Source organism: Neomonachus schauinslandi, chromosome 9, assembly GCF_002201575.2.
Source record: "Neomonachus schauinslandi chromosome 9, ASM220157v2, whole genome shotgun sequence".
Lineage (NCBI taxonomy): Eukaryota > Metazoa > Chordata > Mammalia > Carnivora > Phocidae > Neomonachus > Neomonachus schauinslandi.
In genome coordinates, this window is record NC_058411.1 from 112,367,074 (window position 1) to 112,391,583 (window position 24,510).

The window sequence follows — 24,510 nt, forward strand, 5'->3', positions numbered from 1 at the left end:
GCAAGGCTCTATCTCACAACTCTGAGATCATGTCCTGAGCCGAAACCAAGTTGGGTGCCCAACCAACTCCACCACCCAGGTGCCCCTACCCACCATTCTTTTGAGGGATTAGTCAAATGATAACTTAGTGAAAAGGGCAAATAATATCTTAGTATTTGTTTGAAAATAATCTTGACCTTGTGCATCTCCTGAAAGGACCTTAGAGACCTCCAGGGCAGGTCCACGGACCACACTCTGAGAGTGCTGCCCTCTGTACTGTATTCTTTATTTGTTTACCTTTACTGACATGTAAATTGTAAAGTACCCCTCCGTGGATCTCCACCGCCAAGGGTAAAGTACAAACGCTTTGGCATAAGATCCAAAGCCTGCATGACTGGTCTTGCCTTTCAGCCTCCTGTGGATCCTCACGCAGTGTCAGAACAGCAGCCTCGCTAAGGGACTGACTCGAATTCCCAGGATGTATCAGCAGCTGCTGTTTTCCTCCCGTCTGGCTCCATTTTCTCTCATGCATTCTGTAAGCCTCAGTCCCACAGCCATCTCTCCTGACTCTCTCAAGATAAGGCTAGTGCCACCGTGCTCAGTGAATGGCTGTGGATGCCCAGTGGAGTCGGATACAGCACAAATAGCCAAACAGCTTCCTGGGGCCTAGGCTGCCATGGGATCTCTGGTGTCAGATCTGAAAATCTAGGCAGGGCAGTAGGGGCAGGTGCTGGGACAAGGGAGGCCTGCCAGGAACTCGGGAGGGCCCCCGGGAGGAAGGCCACTCCTTTCTATTGCCAGGGTCCTGGCTCTCTTCATGTTTTAGGGATTGGGTGTTGGGGGATGGTCCTCCTGAGTGGCTACTGGGGACCCTAGTGGGACAGGCCTAGGGCTGCCAGATTAATATAGATGGCCCAGTTAAAATAGAATTTTGGATAAACAATACATATTTCATGGGACATACTTACACTAAAAAAAATTCAGTGTTTATCTAAAATTCAAATTTCTCTGGGAGTCCTGTATGTTAATTTGCTAAATCTGGCAACCCTGGGCCAGACCATTACTATTCGGTGCCCCAAGCAAGGTGAGTCCCTTTTCACACACCATGTTACCTTGGTCTTTCCTGAACCTAGTCCTTGGCACCCCAATGGGAAGTTTATACACTTCACTGAAATGACCCTTTTCAGTCTCAAAACTGCTGGGAACCAGTGGGGAGCAGAAGCAAACTGGGGGCTTGGATGGATACTAGGCCATGATATAAGGCCATGGCTTTGAAACTCTCTTCCTGCAGAAGGGAGCTCTCCCTTACAGCTTGAGCCTTCTAGGGGTACCTGTGGGGACACAACCTCCTTCCTTACCCCACTTCTTCTCCCCACCCTCGCCCTGAAACCAGGTTTTGGCGTCCCCGAGGGATTCCCCCCCGTGGGGTGGGCTCTGGGCAGAGGTTGGGGACGGTGATGGGTCCTCCCTCCCAGCCAGTGGCTCTCCACCAGCCACAGCGGCCTCCAGTTTTCTCCTTTTAAGGACCTGAGGGCAAACTCTCCTCCCTGCTGGGAGGACTTTTTCCTGCCAAAGATCCCAGAGTGGGAGTGTGCCCTCCAGCTTGCTTGAGGCCCTGATTTTCCTCTGATTAAGATGACCTTGACCCTCTTCTCTGTAGAGAGAACAGCTCCCGCTGGATTATGCTGAAGGTTCCTTCCCTCCTTCCAGGCCGGCTCCGTGTCCCCATGGAAACTGGAACTGCCTCCTGCCAACCGTCTGATTGTCCTCTCCTCCAGCCCAGGGTCCCCTCTGAGAATAATGCTGTGGGGGCGGGGGGGGGGGGGGGGGGGAGGCGTGGGAGCTGTGTAAATCTAGCCAGGGCAGTAGGGGCAGGTGCTGGGGAAAGGGAGGCCTGGGGTCTGAGACCCTACTAAACTGCCCCAGGCTGTGACATCCAGAATAGCGACCATCTCCCATTGTGAGCATTGATTGGGGGAAATACTGGCCATCAAACCAGCACAGGCTTGCCCTCCTGGAGGCAGAGGTGGGTGTATTCTGGAGGGGGTGATGTATTCTCCTAGGGAAGGTAACAGGGCCCAGGTTTTAGGGCCCACCTTCCAGCCCTGCCCTCCCGGCTCACAGCTGAAGAGTGAGAAGCGAGGCCAGTGGCCCAAGATTGTGCAGAGACTGAGCAGGTCTAGAACCCAGGGCTCCAGACCCTCTCTCAGGATAGGGGGCTGCATGGCCGCGTGGCAGATTCTCCCACCGCCCCTGAAGGGGAAAGGTTGGGTCTTCCTGGTGAGTCTTATGCCAGAAAGAACCCTCAGGGCTAATTCAAACCTTCCTCCCCAGCAAGGCCCCAAACCCCCCTCCTGCTCTTGGATTCACGAGGTCAGTGCTCAGAGACTGGCTCGGGGTCCCGGCTAGATGCCTTCTGGCTCAAGCAGAACAGTTTCACACAGGTGTAGATGTCTAGATCAGAGGGGACTGGCCGCCACCAGCCTGCCACCGCCCTTATATTTGCAGGCCTGGGGCAAGAGTCCATATAGAGGTTCCTACCCATGGCTGGCCCCCCTTCTCTTCTGTGGCATGTTGTGTATTCAAGGGTGGCCGCCACAGTCTACCCCAGTCCTTAGACTCTTCTCACAATGTACTTTGACGCTTGTCGTATTGGGAGGCCCGTCCCTCTCTCACTTGGGCAGCACAACTGATGTTCTATGACTTCTGCAAGTGGGTGACAAAGGGCGATCCAGCTTCTGCCTGATTCTTTTCGAGACTCATGCTTTTGGACCCCAGCTGCCACGCTGTGAGGGAGCCCAGGCCTACGCCGGCATAGGTAGATGTGCTCTGACCACAGCCGGCATCCGAGGGAGCAACTTTTGGGTTGACTGTCACCCCAGCCGCCATCTCCTTGCTACCACATGAGACCCCAAAATGTCTGTTCAAGTCCTCTGCCCATTTTTAAATCAGGCTGTTTGGGTTTTTTGTATTACATTGTGTTCGTTCTTGATATGTTTTGGATATTAACTCCTTATCAGATGTATGATTTGCAAATATCTTCTCCCATTCAGTAGGTTGCCTTTTCACTGGTCAATGGTTTCCTTCCCTGTGCAAGAGCTTTTTAGTTAGATATAATCCCATTTGCTTATTTCAGCTTTTGTTGCCCTTGCCTGAGGAGACAGGTCCCAAAAATATTGTCAGAGAGCTGACCCGCTCTGGTTTCTTCTAGGAGTGTTATGGTTTCCAGTCTTTCATTCAGGTCTTTCATCCATTTTGAGTTTCTTTTTGTGTGTGGTGTAAGAGAGTGGTCCTGTTTCATTCTTCTACATGTGCTGTCCAGTTTTCCCAGCACCATTTGTTGAAGAGACTGTCTTTTCCCCATGGTAGATCAGTTGACCATGCATGGGTTTATTTCTGGGTTTTCTATTCTATCGCATTGATCTATGGGCCTGTTTTCATGCAGTACCATACTGTTTTGATTTCTATACCTTTGTAGTGTAGTTTGAAATCAGGGCGTATGATACGTCCAGCTTTGTTCTTTTTTCTCAAGATTGCTTTGGCTATTTGGGGTCTTTTATGGTTCCATACAAATTTTAGGATTCTTTGCTGTAGTTCTGTGAAATGCCACTAGTGTTTTGATGGAGATTGCATTGAATCTGTAGATTGCTTTGGGTAGTGTAGACATTTTAACAATATTAATTCTTCCAATTCATGAGCACGTGTATCTTTTCATTTATTTGTGTTGTCATCAATTTCTTTCATCAATGTCTTATAGTATTCACAATACACTTTTCCAAAGAAGACATCCAGATGGCCAAAAAGCACATGAAAAGATGCTCCACATGACTCATCATCAAAAAAATGCAAATCAAAACCACAATGAGATATCACCTCACTCCTGTCAGAATGGCTAGAATCACAAAGATGAAAAATAACAAGTGTTGGCAAGGATGTGGAGAAAAGGGAACCCTTATGCACTATTGCTGGGAATGCAAACTGGTGCAGCCACTGTGGAAAACATTATAGAGGTTCCTCAAAAAATTATTAAGTAGAACTACCATAAGATCCAGCAATTCAACTCCTGGGTATTTATCTGAAGAAAAGGAAAACACTAATTTGAAGAGATATAGGCCCCCTATGTTCACTGCAGCTTGGTTCACTGTAGCCAAGATATGGAAGCAACCTAAGTATCCACTGATAGATAAATGGGTAAAGAAGATGCGATAGTTATAAATATTACTTAGCCATAAAGAAGACTGAGATCTTGCCATCTGTGACAACATGAGTGGACCTAGAGGGTGTGATGCTCAGTGAAATAAGTCAGTCAGAGAGAGACAAATACCATATGATTTCACTTATATGTGGAATCTAAAAGAACAAAACAAATATACAAACAAAACAAAACAGAAACAGACTCATAGATACAGGAAAGAAACTGGCGGTTGCCAGAGCAGAGGGGGTGTGGAGGGTGGACGAAATACGTGAAGGGGATCAAGAGGGACACACTTCCAGTTATGAAAGAAAGAAGTCACGGGGATGAAAAGTACAGCATAGGGAATATAGTCACTGATATTGTAATAACTATGTATGGTGACAGATGGTAACTACACTTATTGTGGGATCATTTCATAATGTATAAAAAAATATTGAATCACAATGACATACACCTGAAACTAATAGGTTATTGTATGCCAATTATATGTCAATTTAAAAAAAAGAGAGAGACGTGGGGCACCTGGCTGTTTCAGTTGGAAGAACATGGGACTCTTGATCTTGGGGTCGTGAGTTTGAGCCCCATGTTGGGTGTAGAGATTACTTAAAAATAAATAAATAAAATTGGGTGCCTGGATGGCTCAGTTGGTTAAGTGTCTGCCTTTGGCTCAGGTCATGATCCCAGAGTCCTGGGATTGAGCCTGATCTCTGGCTTCCTGCTCAGCAGGGAGTCTGCTTCTCCCTCTCCCTCTGCCCCTGCCTTCCTTCCCCGCTTCCCCCCCTCCTGCTCTCTCTCTCTCAAATGAATAAATAAAATCTTTTAAAAATAATAAATAAATAAATAAATAAAAATAAACTTTAGGAGAGAGAGAGACCCCAAAAGAGAACAGCCTCGCTGTGCTCAGTCAAACCCCAGAACCATGAGCAATGATAGCAAAATGACTGTTCTTCTTCTATGCCACCAGGTTTGGGGGTGGTTTTTTTTACACAGTAATGACAGGAACATATTCCATCCAGGCTCCACCCTGCATCATGAGCAGCCTTGGGTTCAAGTGTGTGGGCACCCCAGAACTTCTATCCATACTCTCCCCATTCCTCCTGTACAAACAGCCACAACCGGGCGCCCTCAGGCCAAGATGAGCGGGCCTTCCTGCCCTCGGGAAGACAAGATGGGCAGAGGCCAGCTCAGGTCCAGGGAGTGGGCTTGGGCAGGGGACCCAGAGTGTAGTCAAGAAGGGGAGTATGCTCCAACTGGGTTCTACCCTTGGTTCCAGCAGGGTGGGGAGCAGGCAGGGAAGGACCAGAATGAGGCCCTCCAAATCAGAGGGTCCAGGCAGAGGCCTGCTGCCAGGTTAGGGCAGTACATACCAAGTACTTGGTCTGCATCATCTCTCTCTCTTTTTTTAAATATTTTATTTATTTATTTGAGAGCGAGAGAAAATGAGCAGGGTGAGGAGCAGAGGGGGAAGCAGACTCCTTGCTGAGCAGGGAGCCAGAAGCAGGGCTCCATCCCAAGACCCTGAGATCATGACCTGAGCCGAAAGCAGTGCTTAACCGAGTGAGCCACCCAGACGCCCCTGCATCATCTCTTCATCTTCCCCCAGCCCTGCTCTTGTGGGTTCATTGTCTTCATCATGCGCTCAGAACACAGAGGCTCACAGAGAGTGAGGGCACATCACTGCAGCCAAGGCCAGGCCCTCTCCACATTATACCACACTGCTTCCAAGGCCCTCCCTGGCTCCAAATCACTGGATTGAGCATTTCTTAGAGTCTACTTATCTTTGCTTTAAAACAAAACAAGACTGTAACAGCTTTAAACTGAAAAGGGAGGCCCAGGGAGCCTGAAATAGGAGGACCCAGCCTTGACCGTGGAGGATGATTCCAGAACTGAGGGCTGAAAGCATCTAGCTGCCATCCAGCCAGGAGCCTGGTCCTGTTGTAGGTCATCAAACAAGCTGGCAGAGACTCATTTATCTCTTTAGCTCCCCACCAAGGGATATCTTTATCACCTGCCCAGCCTTTAAACCCAATGTCCACCCTCAAAGAGTGTCTTTTAAAACCGTTTGGCCTTGAGAGAGACGGTCTACTCCTTATCTCTCTGTTTTGTTCTGTGTTGCCTTCCTGGAGGGTTATCAGGGAGGCTTTGGTTTCTCTGTCTCCTGTTATCTCTGTGCTGTTTCAAAGCTGCCCTCACAGCAGCTCCTGGCCTGAGCGGGAGCCTTACCCCGCCAAGGCCAGTGAGCCTCCTGAGCGCAGAGTCCCAGCGCCTGGGACTTGCCTGTCCCTTTCCTGCCTGGGCTCTCACCAAGGCCAGCTGGGTGTCATTTGTGGCTTCTCCAGGGAATTTTATGACACCAGCCGGAGCTTTGATTTGGGGAGTTCACAGAGTACCCACTATTTTTTTTTTTAGACTTTTTTTTTAAAGATTTTATGATTTATTTGACAGAGACACAGCAAGAGAGGGAACACAAGCAGGGGGGAGGGGGAGAGGGAGAAGCAGGCTTTCCGCTGAGCAGGGAGCCCGACGCGGAGCTTGATCTCAGGACCCTGGGATCATGACCTGAGCAGAAGGCAGATGCTCAATGACTGAGCCACCCAGGCACCCCTCTTTTTTTTTTAATTAGGGAAACCAACCTAAGCTTCTCACTTTACTTTTGTATGTATGTGTATCTATTTGCTGAATACATTACAAAAAGCAGCTTCTTTTATTTCTTAAGAAAGAAGGAACATTTTAATTCCCATTGAGTGAGAAGGCTATTATGTCAGATTAAAACGACTGTGTCCCCCACTTCCAGTCCCACCCCCTGCCGAGAAAGGACAGCTGCACCCTCACATGACCCCTGAGGCCTGGGAAAACCTTGTCCGGCTGCACTGGCCCCTGGGCGGGTGTTAAGGCCCAGCTCTGAGGACACAAGGCTCTGGGAATTTCACAGAGCTGCCAGGTCCTCGCACACATTGTGCTCTTTCATGGGCCTCACTACTGCCCATGATGCTTCCCCTGGCACAGTCACATTCGTGCTTCAGACTCAGCTCAGGCTGTCCTCCTTTAGGCAAGGCCAGATGCAGGGGTGTGAGCTCTGTGCAGTCCACATGGGGCCTGGTCCTGAGAAGGGCCCTGTGCCGGGTCAAGGGCTCTGCTATTTGCCATCTTGAAATCTGAACAAGGGGCCTTGCGTTTTCATTTTGCCCTGGGCTGTACAAATTATGCAGCGGTCCTGGCTCCAACGACATCTTTCTGATGTCGCCTCTCACCCTGAGTTGAGTCCGGTGCCTCCCCTGGGCTGGCACAGCCCCTGTCCTCACTCCCTCCCTCACAGCCCAATCAACCTACACTAAGAGCCCTTACTCACTTATTTGTCTCCCCACTAGACTTTGAACCCCTGGAGGATGGGGTAGAGTTTACATGTAACCCACACTGTATGTATTTATTGCACAGCAGGTGCTCAGTAAATGCGTGTTGAAATAAACAGTCCAGATGGTTGAAGGCCTGGCCCACTTCCCTATATGATTATGGCCAGAGCTGGGCTTCAACCCATTTCTCTTGCTTTGGGGCCAAGACAATCCTCCCTGCCCTCTTGCTCTCCTGACCAGTGGCTGAAGGCCAAAACCAACCCAGACCATAGCCAAATATAAATTTGTTTTCTGACCTAGGACCCAAATTAATGTATTTTGTTTTTCCCAAAGGTACTCTACCATTTTCCAAAGCAGTTAAAGTCAACTAATCCAGAACATCAGAACATCCTCAACTATCCAGGACTGGGTGGGGTGGAGTTGGGGTGAGGACCACCCAAGGAGGACTGGGAGCCCTGCTGGGTCATGAGGGACTGGTGAGGTCTGGGCAGTCCACACTCTTGAATGTGTGTGGCAGGAGGACTGGCCAGTGCTGAGACTGGATTTTACAGCAGGAGGAAAGGAAGGATATGGCTTATACCAGGTCTGCCAAATTCACCACACAATCCCCTTATAGCCTTTCATCCAACCATCCATCCATCCATCCAACCATCCATCCATCCAGCCAGCCACCCAGCCAACCATCCATCCATCTGTCCATCCCTCCATCCATCCTTCCATTTATTTATTCATTCATGCAGTGGATGTGCTAGTGAGAAAGACTGACAGGTTCCAACCCGTTTGATGCTTAGGTTCCAGTCCTCTTTGGAATAAGGCAAAGTCTATAAACAATACAGGGGAAACAAGCCATTGGTGCCCAACTGGCTACCTGCACAGGATAGAGGCTCCACAGAAGCACCTGCTGGTCTTTTGTTGTCTTTAATAGCAGCCCTCTCCTTGCTTTGGGACCCAGGCCCAAGTCCAGAAGCGAAGTCAGGTTATCTAGGTGTGCAACGGGCAACACTGTGCTGTGCTCTGAATTTCCCCAACTGGGCCCCAGGGTCTCTTCCTCCTCCCTCCACTGTGTTCTCACCCAGCAGGCTCCGGGCCCCATGTGACCAGTCACTAGTGGAGAGCAGACCCACAGCCACCGGGTGTCCTTTGCCCATCCTGAAGACTGGGAGGTAAACTGGGCCATGGCCACCAACAAATACTCGAACATCGTCTGGGCGCCCAGCTCTGGGCTCAGTTACCCTGAAAAGGGTATATCCAGCCCCAGAAGGGAAGGGCCCTGGTCTGCCTTCTAGAGCTCTGGTCCCCCAGTATCTCAGAGCACTGAGAAAGAGTTACTGGAGAAACGAATGACCAGGCTGGGCAGACTCTAACTTCTGGATAGTTCGAGCACAGATGATCAGTGCGTGGCTGGTCAGCAGGGAGAAGAGGAGCGTTGGAGGGTGGGGAGGTGGCGGCGAGTGTGGAGGTCAAAATAAAAGGTTTCTATTTTCTAAATTCAAAAAAAAGAAAAGATTTCTGGGCCCAAGTCCCAAGCTGTGAACAAATCACTACAGATCCTTTCAAAACCTGACCCAAATCATCGCAGACCGCTTCACTTGAGCACCCTGAGAGCCAGCCAGCCAGTGGCAGCCTCATTCCAGTGTCTCCGCTTCTGAGAGCCAGCCAATGAGCGAGAGCCTTACTCCCCAGCGGTAACGCTTCGGAAAGTCAGCCAATCCCGAAGCTCCAAGGCTGAAAGTCAGCCAATCCCGAAGCTCCAAGGCTGAAAGTCAGCCAATCCCGAAGCTCCAAGGCTGAAAACCAGCCAATCTGCAAACAGACCAGTTTCTGAAAGTGCGCCGATTGCTGAAGAGCGTACTTTCCCTGCTCTATAGATCAGTTCTTGGGTTGCGGTGAGTCCGTGTTTGCTTGTAAGTAGAGACTCTGTTTCTGCAAGTGCTGAATTCTACTTCAGTGTTTCAGCTACACGTCCCCAGCGAGGAGGACTTGCACTCAAAACACGTCCCAGCGGCTGCCGAGGACATCCGTGGTACCGCCCCTCACCGCCACCGCATGCACACCAATGTGTGCTGGGGCAGGCTCCCTGGGCCCCTGGCATCGGTGTCTGACGGGTGGTTTCAGGGCCTCCCGGTCACTTCTCTAAAATCCTGTCCTCTTCTTTCCCCAGCTGTGCCTAGAAGGATGCGCGTGGGGGAGGTATGTCCATGAGGTCTTCTGTGGGTGCCCACAGGCAGGAGGAGGGGCTCAGCCTAAGGGGGATCCACTGACAAGAGACAAAGCTCTGCTCTCCCAGGGCTGGTCTGAGAGGGACAGTGATGGATGGGAGGACATCTATGATATCACGTCTGATTGGTGTGACATGGTCTGATAGAGGAGGCAGGATACCTTAAGAGCACTCAGCAAAACTCTAGAGCTCCCAGGCCACATCCAGTTAGACCCCTCTTCCCTGGATGCACTAAGTGTTGAGGTAAGTCAAGAAGTGCGGGTAAGTCAAGAAAGGCTTCCCATGGGAAGTGAGGCTGAGGGGGATGGAGGGCAGACTCTAGCTGGCACTTTGGGTCAGGGGAAAGAAGAGGACAACACAGCTCACCCCTTTCTGTCTTCGCCCATTCCTGTCCCCCAGTATCCTGCAGGCTAAGTCTCTGGTGGGGTGAGCCCAGAGCAGGAGATCGTTGCAGAAGAGAGCTTTTGTGGGCCTCAGGGTAGAGGAGGGAGGAGGGCAGGATGGGGGCATTTAGAGTGGCAATAAGCAGAATCAGCCTGCAGTGACGTTTCTTGCCCTGTTTGCCCCTTTCTCCCCCTCCCCACAGAGGCCTATCTCTGCAGCTCCCCTTCGCATCAGAGCCTCAGTCTTCCCTTTGTGCAGTGGGTGCGGCACTCACTCTGTCCCCTTCCTGCGGCACCTGCTCTGTCCCCTTCCTGCAGCCTGGCTACTCGTGCCCTGTCCCTTGGCCTCCCAACCCCCACCCCATGCAAACCTCCAAGAGGCTGATTTGCATAACACTTTGCCTCTGTTTGCCTGGTGGCTTCTTTTGGAGCCAGCCAGGAACTCCTAGGTTTTGGCTCCAAGGAGCTCTACTCCGTGTCTATCTGCCTCAGGAGGATGAGGTTCCTCAATCCTTCTTCCTGGAGTCCAAGCTGGGACCAGGGTAAGGCCGGCAAGGTGCCTACAGTGGAAAAAAGAATGTAAAGAAGGGGTCACTCTTCGGTGCCAAGCCTGCACTAGCAAGACTCTGAGGGTGAGTGCTTCCTGAAATCTCACACCCTAGATTCCTCGTCTGCCTCCCCTGAGCCCCTGCTGGGAGTGTTCTGGCCTTTGGGGTCTGAAATCAAATTTCATCAAATGTGCCCTAAAAGCTGTTAGTCCGGAGTCTGTCCTTGAGCTGGCCTAGGCAACCCCCTTCCCTGGCCCCTGACCCCTCTTGGAGGGGAAGCTGAAACAGGTAGGAAGAAGGATTGAAGTAGGTAGGACTGTAAGATGAATATGAGGATCAAGGATAGGAGGGGAGCCCCCACCACAGCCCAGAAACTGAGAACCATGTTGAAGGGATCTCGGGGTGACCTGCCTGCGGAAGGAACCAAGCTGGCCAGGCTGTGATTGGGACCAATGCTGATGTGAAACCCAAAACTCTGAGTTGAATTTGACCCCAGAAGGGTCCGAAGGGCTCTGGGAAAGGCCAGGGTTTAAATCCCAGGTCTCTGATAGGACTTAACTGTGAAAAAGGGGGGCTATTGTGTGACCCGGAGAGACAAGGCAGTAATGGTCCCTGACTGACTGTGTGGGCCCGGTGAGTGTGTGTGTGTCCCCGAGCTGCACACCTAGGCCTCGGTACCTGGCCAGGCACTGGGGCGACCTTCCCCCTCTCTTGGCCCTGCCCGTTCTTCGCTCTGCAGGTAGCTTTATCATTTCTGACCCCTTAGGATATCCCTCCTACTTTCAAAGTGCATCCAGAGCCCAAAACCCACTCTGTGCTTGGGTCGCTATTTGTGGTCTCAGAAAGTATCTTTTTGAGTCTAGTTGAAGGAAAGTATGCCCCTGCTCCCTGGCCCCTTCTAGTGATCAGATGGCAGGGGTCTATAGGCCTCTGTGGTTAGAACAGGGGGTGAGTGTCCTTCTCTGTCTGGGGAGGTGCTGAGCCAGAGCTGGGCGCTGTGTGTGTCTGTGTGTGTGTGTGTGTCGAGGTGCTCCTGGATTATTCCAGGCCGGGCCTTCTGCATTCTCTGCATGTCTGGGAGGCCTGAGCTCACTAGACAAACAGCACCCTGGCAGCTGGCCTGCAGGGTATTGTTTCCAGGAGGTGCTTCCTCACTTTGTTTGGGAAAAGGTAAAAACAAAGACAACAAGGCTGAGGATTCGGAGCCTCACAACTGGCCGGCCAGAGTGTGAAGTGATCCCAAACTCATTGCCTCCCCTATTCCTCCTCCCAGCTCTCTTGGGGCTGGGAAACTCCCAGGACAATCTGGACCCAAGCTGCCCCCCTGACACTTAGGAGACCTCTGATTGGCGGGCTTGTGCCTCACTTTGGCTTGCATCCCTCCAGTGACAGGGAGCTCACTGTGCCCCAGAGAGTATGAGGGGGTAAAAAAACAGAACAGACTTTGGACATAGGCTGAGGTGGTGACCTAGGGAGGCTGGAGGGACATGCCTATAAACCAGAACTGGTGAGGTAGACCCCACAACACTGACCCTGCAGCTTCGACAGTAAAGGGGAACAGTATGCCACCTTAGAATGTGCTTCGGTGTGTGGAGTATTTGAAGCTGGACATTTCAGGGCCAGCAGACTCAGGAAGGGCTTTTTACCTCCTCCTTAACTGCCTAAAAGAATTTAATAGGGGGCCTGTACCAAGTAGAGAACTCTAGTTACTAGAGATAACTTTTTACATCAGAAAGACTTATCTGCAGGGCATGGCCAACATTTGTTTACCAAACATTTGCTTTTCTCATCTTCCTGTGAATTGTCTTCCTCCCTTTGAAGTCCCAGACCCCTGCCCCCTTCTTAGCTCAGGATAGCATATAAGCCCCCATTACCTGACTGCCATGGGGAGTCTCCTATTTTTATGGGGTTCCTGTCTTTATGAAATGTGTTTTTCTCTTGTTAATGTCTTATGTCAATTTAATTATTAGACGAGCCAAAGAACCTAGAAAGGAAGAAGGAGTTTTCTGCTCCTACAACAGTGTCTGGGGCCCGCTGGCCAATGAAGTAAGTCCCAGGGAGAAGGCGCCCCGCTCAAAAAGAAGAAAGACCTTCTCTCAGCAGAATTGGCGGCCAGTGATCTGGGGGATTAATGAGTTTTCTGTCACTGGAGGAGTACAAGTGGAGAGTAGCTCATAGGTGGGGCTGTGAGGGCTTCCAGAAGGGCCCCTCCTGATGGGACAGGACCCTACTGACAGTGGCAGGCTGGGTCCGAGGACCCAGAGGGGATCCAGTAGGACCGGCGAAGAACGTCCTTGGCTTCACACAGGATCGAAATCAAACACAAGCCAGGAGGAAGTGAGAGCAGAGTTTATTTTATTTTATTTATTTATTTATTTTTAAGATTTTATTTATTTATTTGAGAGAGAGAGAGAGTGAGCACGAGAGGGGGGAGTGGGAGAGGGAGAAGCAGACTCCCCGCTGAGCAGGGAGCCCGATGCGGGACTCGATCCCGGGACTCCAGAATCATAACCTGAGCTGAAGGCAGTTGCCCAACCAACTGAGCCACCCAGGTGCCCGAGAGCAGAGTTTATTGAATAGCGTTAAGTGATAGAGTACAGCAGATGGAGGTTCTGGGAGCCTCAGAAAAGGAAAAGGGGGTCTCCTCGCTGCTTGGTGTTAGGGGTTTATATTGGAAAGGGGTCAAGGGTACATGTTCCTTCAGGAATCCAGGGTAGGGTCTGATCAAAGGTGAGTGTCAGGTGAACAATAGGTGTTTTTTTCCATAAATCACCGAAGGTAAGGGGGTATTGATGCCAGTGTTGACTGAGGTTTGTTCAAAGCTACTGTCTTGGAACATGTTTGGGATCCAGTTCCTCTTAGATGTTATCAGGTGTTTGGGGGCCTAGGATGAAACTTAGAGAATGGTTAACTTTCTTGTCTCGCCTTGGAGTGGGATCATAGCTGCTTTGGTTTATTCAGATGCAAAATATAGAGCATGAGTTGGTGGGACTTAGGAGAGAAATGGCAGCAGTGAAGGCTTTCTAAAACCGAGTCCCATAACCTGGAAGAAATGGATGCATTCCTAGAGATGCATCAACTACCAAAACTGAACCAGGAAGAAATAGAAAACCTGAACAGACCTATAACCACTAAGGAAATTGAAGCAGTCATCAAAAATCTCCCAACAAACCGAGTCCCTTCAGTTTCTCTATTTTACTACCCTGGGAAGATGGCCAGGAAGGCTCTCTCCTCCCCAGATTCCAGCTGGCCTGTCTGAGAGAGGGCTGGGGGCTGGAGGGATGGAGCCGGGGAGCCTGGGCATTGCCTCAGTAGCCTGCTCGCAGGACAGGCCTCTCCCCCTGGGCATCAGTAGTTGCCCTTGGCTTCCTCCCCAGGTCTGTTTCTGTGCCAGCTCCTGTCACTCAGCAAATTCTCACAGCCAGGTGAAGGCAGGATTGCAAGGGAAACCCGCACTGCCCAGCATAGAGCAGAGCACGGCAGTGCCCTCAGACTCTTCAGGGCGGGTCCTCACCTCCCTCTAGGACCTCTTGGATCCAGCTGAGTGAGGGGCCTCCCTTCTCAAGGTCCAGACCTGCTGTACCAGTGAAGTGTCTGGGGTCTGATCGACAGATCTTGCCCCTCCCGTGCAGCCAGCCTGGCCTCTCCCAGGAAGAACTCCTCCACGGCCAGGCTCTGGGAGGGCCCGGCTGCCTCACGGATAGGTGCTGATTGATAGGGAATGCACAGGGGAGGTTGTGGGGGCCAGAAGGGATCCTCCTGAGTCCTAGGATCCTATAGGTGGGCCTGTTCTGGGTGTGAGGCAGCAGGGACCCATTCAAATGAGATGCAGATCACCCTAGGGTGCCCCAGCCAGTCCCACTTCCTCTTCCTCCTGTCCCAGGGAAACCACACTGGGTCTGAGCAGCCACCAAGGTGGCTCAGAGCTGGGTCAGGCTCTTCCCCTCAGCCTCGCCCTCAGGAGAGATTCCTTTCCTCCCAAAGTCTCAGTTTCCCCAGGTGAACCCATCTCTAAGAGAGCTTGTCTCAAGTGAACTGAGGGTTTAAGCCAGGCCTTGGGGTGAGGTGGCTTAGAGGGTGGGGAGGTCTTGGAGGCCAGAGAAGGCTGGAAGCAGTCTGGGCCCTAGGGCCTGACATCCCAACAATGTGGCCAGTCAGCCTGTAGCTCAAAGGTGAAAGCTGGTGGGCCTGGGGGTGCGCATGAGGTGGGGACAGCTTATGCTAGTGGTATACAAAATCAGGATGGTGGGCGCTGTATACCCCAAGTGCAGGCAATAAGAGGGGGCATCATATGCAGAGAATTTAAAATCAATAATAAAATAAAGTCTGTCTGCCTTTTATTTTCACCCTGTGTTAGCAGTTTTAAACCATGTCAGTGATAAAACAAACACTCCTCTCTGGAAGTCCTTTATTGGTCAGAGTTCTAAACAATTGCTACAGTTACTACTGAATTTTTATAATAAATCAAATAAGCTTCAAATTAGCACCTTTGCTGCTTATTCATGAATATTGTGTTGCACATTAAAGTTCACCCAAAGAATTCCCTGTTACACACGTGCTGCCAGCACACGTTTGCAGTTCCTGGAGGTCCCCACTGCCCCTTCTAAGCCATTCCTGTCTCTGCCCCTGCCGGACAGAGTGCTGTGTGTCAACCGTGGGTTCTACATAAGCAGGGGTAGCCCGGTGATTGCAGACAAAGGAACAGAACTTGAGTGCCTTCAATTCCACCACTCTCGGACTGCTTGGAGGTTTTATTTCTGTTTAAAATTTAAACTAGTTAAATTGTGCAAAGTAAGATGTGTAATAATTTTTTTTTAAAGATTTTATTTGAGAGAGAGAGCGCGTGTGCGCTTGCAACTGAACAAGCAGGGGAGAGGGGCCAAGGGAGAAGGGCAGAGGGAGAGGGAGAAGCAGGCTCCCAGCTGAGCAGGGAGCCTGATATAGGGCTCGATCCCAGGACCCTGGGATCATGACCTGAGTGGAAGGCAGACACTTAACCAGCTGAGCCACCCAGATGCCCCAAGAGGTGTAATAATTTTTATCTGATAAATGCAAAATTTAGTTCATATGAAATATATTCGTTTCATTTCATCATCTTTACAGTACAATCATGTCAAGGAGGGAAGTATTAAAGAATGGTCCACTATGAGAGTCAAATGCGCTTGAGACGCCATTGGCTTGAGCAGCCCTGCAGAGGGAGACCTGTCTGCTTCTCCACGTGGGGGACCCTGACCCCAGGAGGCGGGCAGGGAAGGCGCTCAGCCTCCCCAGACAGAGAAATGGCCTCCGCTGCCCTTCCTGGCCCAGCAGAGGCACCAACCCCCCTTCCAGCTTCAGCTGTGGGTGAGATTCCCCAGAGTAGCCTGAAGCCACCCCATTGCACCAGGTCAGAGGGGCAGGGAATGGAATGGCTTCAGCTTAGCCAGGAGCAAGCTCTGATAAGGAGCAGAGGTCCCAAGTGGCCCAACCTCAGCCAGAGAGGGCAGCCTGGAAGGCGTCTAGAAAACCGAAAGGTGCCCTCCAGCCTTGGCCTGCATCTCCCATCCTACCCCACCTTCTCCTGTGCATGGTTGGAGGGGTATAAAATATGCCACTGTGTCATAAGGATTATTTTGAGCTGAAGATATTTGAGAATCAACACATATAGGAGGGGGCTTTTTTTCTGAACGTCCTCTTATCGGCCTAAAATCAGAGCCTCCGAAAAGAATTCAAGCATCATAAATCTCCTCCCCAGGAGTTTCACAACCACGGAAGATTGACTCCTGTCACCTGAGACCAGGATAAGAAATCACCTAGGCGGACATTATCACAAAAGGACCCTATCTCCCATCTATTCTAGAAGCCCATTTATCTTCCCTAAAAGTCATTTGTTTTCCCACAACTGTCGTTACTCCCTCCCCCCTCCCCCTGTCGAGATGGTATCTAATATCTGACAAGGGACAAGTATCTGAAATACACAAAGAACTCATGAAACTCAATAGCAAAAAAAAAACAAACAATCCGACTAAAAATGGGCAAAAGACCTAAACAGAGATTTTTCCAATGAAGACATACAGATGGCCAACAGACCCCACATGAAAAGATGCTCCACATCCACTCGTCATCAGGAAAATGCAAATTGAAACCACAATGAGATGTCACCTCACACCTGTCAGAATGGCTGTCATCAAAAAGACAATGATCATGAGTGAGAAACCCTCGTGCACTGTTGGTGGGAATGTAAATGGGTGCAGCGACCTTGAGAAACAGTATGGAGGTTCCTCAAGAAATTAAAAATGGAACTACTGGGGTGGCTCAGTTGGTTAAGCATCCAACTGTTGATCTCAGCTCAGGTCTTGATCTCAGGGTCGTGCGTTCAAGCCCCGTGTTGGGCTCCACATTGGGCATGGAGCCTACTTAAAAAAAAAAAAAAAACGAACTACCATATGATTCAGCAACCCCACTTCTAGGCATAGATGCAAAGAAAATGAAAACAGGATCTCCAAGAGAAGCATGTACTCCTGTGTTACTGCAGCATAATTCAGAATAGCCAAGACATGGAAACAACCTAAGTGTCCATCGATGGATGAATAGATAAAGATGTGGAAGTCCTTTATTGTATGCACTGATACACTACATTTTGAATATATTCTATATAGTTTACACAATGGGATATTATTCAGCCATGAGAAAGAAGAAAATCCTGCCATTTGCGACAACATGGATGGATGTTGAGGACATTAAGCTAAGTAAAATGTCAGGCAGAGAAAGACAGATACTGTATGATATCATTTTACGAGGAATCTAAAAAAGTGGAACTCATAGAAACAGAGAATGGGGTGGTGGTTGCCAGGGGCTGGGAGGATGGGGGAAATGGGCAGATGTTGGTCAAAGGGTACAAACTTTGAGTTATAAGATGAATACGTTCTGGGGATCTAATGTACAGCATGGTAATTATAGTTAATAATACTGTATTATATACTTGGAATTTGCTAAGAGAGTAAATCTTAACTCTTACCACCACAAAAGAGAAATGGTAATTATACGGCGTGATTGGAGGTGTTAACTAACCTGGTCATCATTTTGCAACACATAATTGTATTAAATCAACACATTGTACCACTTAACAATGTTATATGTCAATTATATCTCAAAAAGCTGGAAAACAAAATAAGGTGATATATGAGCCCCAAATTCTAACTGCTTCTTTGAGCCACATTTTCCATGAGCTCCTTGCATTAGTACATGAATAAACTTTATCTTTTCTCCTGTTAATCTTGTAACCTGTCAGTTTAATCCACAGGTCCTCAAGCACTGAATCTAAGTAGGTAGAAGAAAAGTTTGTCCTCCTGAACAGGATTATAATAAAAATAGTACTAGGTCACATTTGTTGATCATGTACTTTATGCCAGGCCCTGTCCTAAACCTTTGTATGTGTTATCTAATTTAATTCTCCAAATACCCCTTTGTTAGCTCCACTTAATAAAAACAAAAATTAAGACATAAAGAGGTTCACTTGCACAAGGCACCAAGCATAAGCTGTGGAGCTGGGATTTGAACTTAGTCATACCCAGAGCTCAAGGCTACGGAGCTGGGCCTGGGCCACAGGTGCTGGGAGTCCTGCTTCTGACTCTGCTGCCGCTGGCCTATAAACTCCCCTTGAGTGTGATCTGTCTACATGGTTCACAGAGACAGTGTCATACTACAGGAAGAAGCCAGTGGCTGCAGGGGGAGGGACCCTGGGCTGAAGCCCTAAGACTTGGGTGTGCCACCCGTCTCTGCCATGGCCTTGCTATGGACTTTTGGACCACTTGCTTGTCCCGTCTGAGTCTCAGTGCCTCAATCTCTCATCTATCTGGTCTTCAGTCTTGAAGATCTGAAGACAGGATGTAAACTACATAGAATATATTAAAAATGTAGTGTATCAGTGCATAAATTATGAGTCCCAGTGATGGTTTGACCACATCTTAGCATCAACATATAATGATTGCCTAATTGGCATATTTATCAGACCTATAGCCAGATTTGAGGGTGTCGTGGAACCTGCATATGTGCCAGTCCTATCAAGAGCAACACCTCCTCCCTGCTCGGCAGGGAGTCTGCTTCTCCCTCTCCCACTCCCCGTTTGTGTTCCCTCTCTCGCTGTGTCTTTCTCTGTCAAATAGATAAATAAAATCTTAAAAAAAAAAAAAAAAAAAGAGCAACACCTCAAGTTTAGCTAATTTGCATATTGCCAATCATAGTGAAGAAATGAATGGCAACTCCCTTAGGGGAACTGTGGTAAGATTTTTAAAAATATTATATATGTAATTATATATAATACATTTTCTCTGTGATATAATATATGTAATATATATCTACACTATATATATTCCTGGCACAGAGTTCCTAAAACCCTTGGAATTTCCTGATAGGAGTGTCTTTTGTTATTCGTAACAAGCTCTTGGGGGGCGCCTGGGTGGCTCTGCCTCTGGCTCAGGTCATGATCCCAGGGTCCTGGGATTGAGCTCCACATCAGCATCGACATCGGGCTCCCTGCTCAGAGGGAAGCCCGCTTCTCCCTCTCCCACTCCCCCTGCTTGTGTTCCCTCTCTCCCTGTCTCTCTCTCTGTCAAATAAATAAATAAAATCTCTTAAAAAAAAAAAAAACAAGCTCTTGGACTATCCCTGAATTTATACTAATGAGGTGACTTAGGGTGGGGGGCCCCCAGATAGTTCAGGATGGGGGCTGATCACCAGGATGGGGGAGGATCACTACCAAATACATGATTAGAGAGTTGGACTTTTCAACCCCACCCCCACCCTGACCTGGGAGGAGGGGGGTGGTGCTGGCTACTGGATTATAAAAACTCTTTAAAAAAAAAAAGATTTTATTCTAAAATTCTAAAAGTGGAGAGTGGCCCGGTGCTGGTGGAGAGCCAGACAAGAGGAATAAAGCAGATTGCTGAGTGGGTCGGAGCAAGCACCTGAGGTCTGCACCTGCAGATGCTGTTCTGTTTGGATTCCGAAGTTACTCTGAAGCCAGCAGAATGAGTGCAATGTGTCCACTGCAGGCCGACGCACAGTTTCTCCGTCTGTAAAATGAGGGAGCTGACTGAGGATGACCTTCGTGTCCCCCTAGTCCAATTCTGACCGTTTCTTGGGGAGAAAAGCGACCAGGAGCCCAGCACAGCTCACTCACACCTCCGCCTTCTGCTGCCTATGACCACACCTCCACAAGCCCTCGCCCAGCCCAGCCCCAGCCAAGGCCCAGTAACAGAATTCACATTCCCCAGTATCGCCTTCTGTACCCCAGGGACCCACAGGTGACTCAGACCCTGTCTCTACTATTTGATTGCTAATAATCATAATAGCCACCCCATTACCATCTGTTATTGTAGGAACAGCTGTGTGTCTGGCATATAAACGTGAACATACACACATGCATCTTGTTTAATCCTGACCACAACCTTGAAGATAGGCATCACTTCCCCATTTTACAGATGGGGAAACTAAGGCTTGGATAGTGCTCTGGGATTTGCCCAAGATCACCAAGGAGTAAGAGGGGCCTGGGATAGACTCAAAACACTCCATAGTTTGAACTTCTATGGGGAAGCCAATTGAAGAACATGCTAAAGGGGTGCCCATTTTCCCTTAATCAGACAGGTTTTCTCAAGATGCTATAAACTGGTTTGTGGCCAGTGTCCCTGCACACACTTCAGGCTAAAGGTCCTGGGCGGCTTCCTGTCTGGATAGTTCTGTGTGTGTGAGTGCTCAGCTGGAACAGTCAGGCCCTTTTCCCCCTCTTCAATGCAGCACAGCCTGATAGCTAGAGAGCTGAGCTTGGACCTCCATTGTGGGTCATCATCCAGACAGAGCTCAGGGGCACACAGCTCACAGGCTGAACTTGTGTTGTCAGGTTTGCCCACACTGTGTGGCCCTCCTCCCTGGAGAGATGCCCCCTCCAGCAGCTGGCTTGGAGCATCTGGCCACGCCTGAGAAACTGAACTGAAACCACCTTGGTCTGGGGCTGGTGTGGTATGAAGAGTGCCTCTTCCGAATCCTCTCTATCAGGAAGTAGACGCCTGGGACACCGCGGTCATTCCCCTCAAGGGAACAAACGACCATTCTTGATATGTTGAAATACTTTTTAAGCCAAGAAACTGCTGCTCTAAATTTGCTAAAACTGGGTCAATATTTGGCTTCAATCCTCAGGACAAATACCAGTATGGAGAAAAGTTTTATAGTTGTGGATGCTCTATAGACCAATGAATGCAACCAACTACATGTTGTCCAGATGGGCAGTGAATAGGGTGTTTGAAAATGTTATCTCTCATTTGTTTAGAAGCAAAAGGCACATTTTTAGAAAGTATTTTCAGGGTGCCTGGGTGGCTCAGTCGGTTAAGCAACTGCCTTCGGCTCAGGTCATGATCCTGGAGTCCCGGGATCGAGTCCCGCATCGGGCTCCCTGCTCGGCAGGGAGTCTGCTTCTCCCTCTGACCCTCCTCCCTCTCATGCTCTCTGTCTCAAATAAATAAATAAAAATCTTAAAAAAAAAAAAAAAAGAAAGTATTTTCAAAAAGAGGCAAATGGAACAGATGAGGCCGAGAGTTGGTGACCAACGTTCCATAACAAAACTGTATCTTTGTTTGTTTAACAAGTTCTTGTCCACCTCCAATGCCCTGTGAGTGCTTTCCCAAGCGAGGGAGCTTTCTTGCTGAGGAGGGAGGGTTTGGGAAGCTCTTTGGCCTCTCCTCCCCCCAGGATCTCCCCATGTATCTCCCAATGCACCGAGCATTAAATAACACTGCAGTTCCCTGGGGATCCTGTGGGGGCATCCTTCCCTCGCTTGGCTGACACATACACTCAGCATCCATGCTGAGGGCCCGTAGTTTAATGCACTGGGGTCCATGGCATTTCAGAATTCTTCACCATTTTATCTTTGAATTTGTGTAAACGAAGTCCAGTGGTGGTGATGGAGCCCGTGCCCGGAGCTTAGAGCCTCCTGCTCACAGCAGGCCCCACCTCCTGCCACCTCCCTGCTTCGCTGGACGGAGTAGTTGGCTGTGGCTCACTCACCCTGGGGTGCACGGGCCCACTGGGGCCCCTGTTCCTCCCCATCCGGCCGCCCCTGGCCGTCCTTCCACAGATGCAGCAATATGGTGCGTCCGCATAGCGACATGGACAGGGCGAGCCTCTCTCCCACTCGCATCCGGCTGCCTAAGCATATCCTGTCCTGGAGATTGGGACCTGGGTGGGGACCCCAGGCCTGTGGGAACGGAAGATGCCTGACTTCCTGGGGCATGTGGTGGCTGGCAGGAGGCGCAACCTGGTCGCTGGTGGGCCCCAGGTGAGCGTGCCCTCCTCCACCCCCTACTGGCAGGTCTGCCCTGTGGGTATCCCCGCACTGGAAGGAGTGCACCGGGCAGTAAGTAAAAAGAACATTGTAATAGTTGAGAGAGAAATCGCAGAAAGAAGGAAAAAGCTTTCCTTCTGCTTTTTGAACAAGGGACCCTGTAATTTCATTTTGTACTTGGCCTGGCAAATTATGGAGCCAGTCCTGTATGCAGTATTGTGCTGGGGCCAGCGCTCACTGGCTCCCAACTCCATGATCAGTGACATCATGTTAGAAGCTTGAAAAGAGCCATGGTGATAATATTAACAATACAGAAATCAGGCAAATGCTGCAAAACAGGACTTTTTTTTTTTAGAGCTGGTTGTTAAACATTTACTAGCACGCCATTGCACAGAGCATTAAATAACACTGGAAACTTCTTGTTCTTGTTCTTTTTTCTGACTAAACCTGCAGGCCCAAACTTCTATGGGGACAGTGCAGAGCCATGCAAGGAAGGCTAAGGGAGAAGACGGCTTACTCAGTGCCAGGACTGACCCAAACCACTTCACCACTGCCACAGGGAGGAGGAAACAAGCTCCCAGAGAAGTAATGGGACTCACCCACGACCACACAACAGGATAGCTGCTGAGCTCACGTTTGGACCCAAAGTCCTAGCTGTTGGGAGAGGCTCATTAGAGCCACAGGGCGCCTGTCCCTGCACAGTGTCTAGCACAGGGTTCTGAGTTTCAGGAGTAGACTGGGATGAGGGTGCTCAGAAGGAGGGGAGCTGGGGGAAGGACCCGGAAGTCCCAACCCTGCAGTTTTATCCTCTTCCAGGATCTTCACAGCCTGAGGCAAAAGCCTGGACAAATGAGCAGCAGGACAGAATGTTCCAGCAGCCACTGACTACATCAGAGGCACAAATATTTGCTAAGCCCAGGGGCCTCCCAGACATGCTGGCAGGATTGGGGAAAGCAAGTGTATGGAGACTCTCCCTCTGGGGCCAGGGAATCCAGAGAAGGGAGAAGCCCCTTGAAGAGATGTCCCCTGACCCCATTCTTTTTGTCATATTTGTATATGAGTTTCTCACACCCATAAGTATGTAAAGTCCTGTCACAAAGCACCTTCTCAGCCATGAGCAGAACAGAGAGCTGACGCCCATTTTACAGATGAGGAAACTGAGGCCCACAGAGGGAAGAGAATATGCAAAGGGGCTGGGAAATGGGAGAGCCTGAGGTGGAGACAGGACCAGAGAGCTGACACCCAACACCAATAGTCTCCCACTCTGGGCGGGGTCTGCTGCCCCCTACTCAAGAACTTCCCTTGAGCCTTGTAGGCTTGGACTAATTGCTAGTCACTGACCGACCCCCAGACCATCTTCTCTGGTCAGACCCCCCGGCAATACTTGCTTCTTACAGCTCCCCTGGGCTGCTCCCTCTCCAGAGGATCCTCTCTTCTCTTCTTACCTCCCAGCTCATGGAGCCCTTCCAGCCCCACACCCTCTCCTAGTCCTGACCTTCCTGCCTTCCCTTGACCTCCAGTCCGGGAAGCTGTCCTGCACTGCTCCTATCACAGGGCTTTTGCCCTCTCACGAGTGGGAGCATGAAGGACTGGGAAGCAAAGGTCTGGATCCTAGTTGCAGCTCTGTCACCAACACACCGGGCGACCTGGGGCTACCCTGCTCTCTCTGAGCCTCACTCAGATCGCTTACCTGGACTCAGCTCACCTGCCTCACCAGGGAACTGAGAGTCTGGGTGGGAAAATCCTGGCAGCGGACACAGGCCACAGCCGCTAGGGTTCTTGTTGGCATCTGCATTGTCCCAACTTGGGCTCCATCCAGATCCATTGTCATCCAGCCACACCTTGTTATTGACTTCTGCCTCTTCCCTGGGGGGCAGGGGGGAGGGCTGTGTCTGGCCTGAGAACTCAGCTGGGGTGGCCACCTGCTCTCCTCCACTGGCCCCAGTGAGCCAGACCTGGGCATAGGGCTGGGGGCTGGGGGTTGGGGGTGGGGTGCTGCAGCAAGAGAATTTGGAGCCCACCTTGAGTCCCAGCCCCGAGGGTTCTGCCCTTCAACCCTCCAGGGTGTTAACAACTTTTCCCAGGCAAGAGCAAACTCCCTATCCACGCCAGCAAAATTAGAAAAGGCCCCTGGGAAATGCTGGAGTCTTTTTTCCCCCTAGGCAGACTCTTGGAGGGCCCAAAGAAGCGCTCCCCACAATACCTAGAATCAGAGACTGTCACAGCAATGCGCTGTATTGTACAGATGGGAAAACTAAGACCTAAAGAGAGAAGGGGACTTGCCACCACCGCAGTGGAGACCCTAGTGTGTTCAGATGGAGGGCCCTTGTCTTGAGGCTGCGTGGGCCTACTAAGTTCCAGTTCTTTAGTTTGAATGTTATTTTGAGTTGCTTTGGGGGCTCAGGCCCTTTCGGAGTCACCGCCGCCACTGCTCTGCGTCTTAGGACGTCTAAGGCGGAAAGAGGACCAATCCCCGCCGGCGCCGAGCGACCTCCTGGAACTGGTTCCGAGGCTCCGGACTTT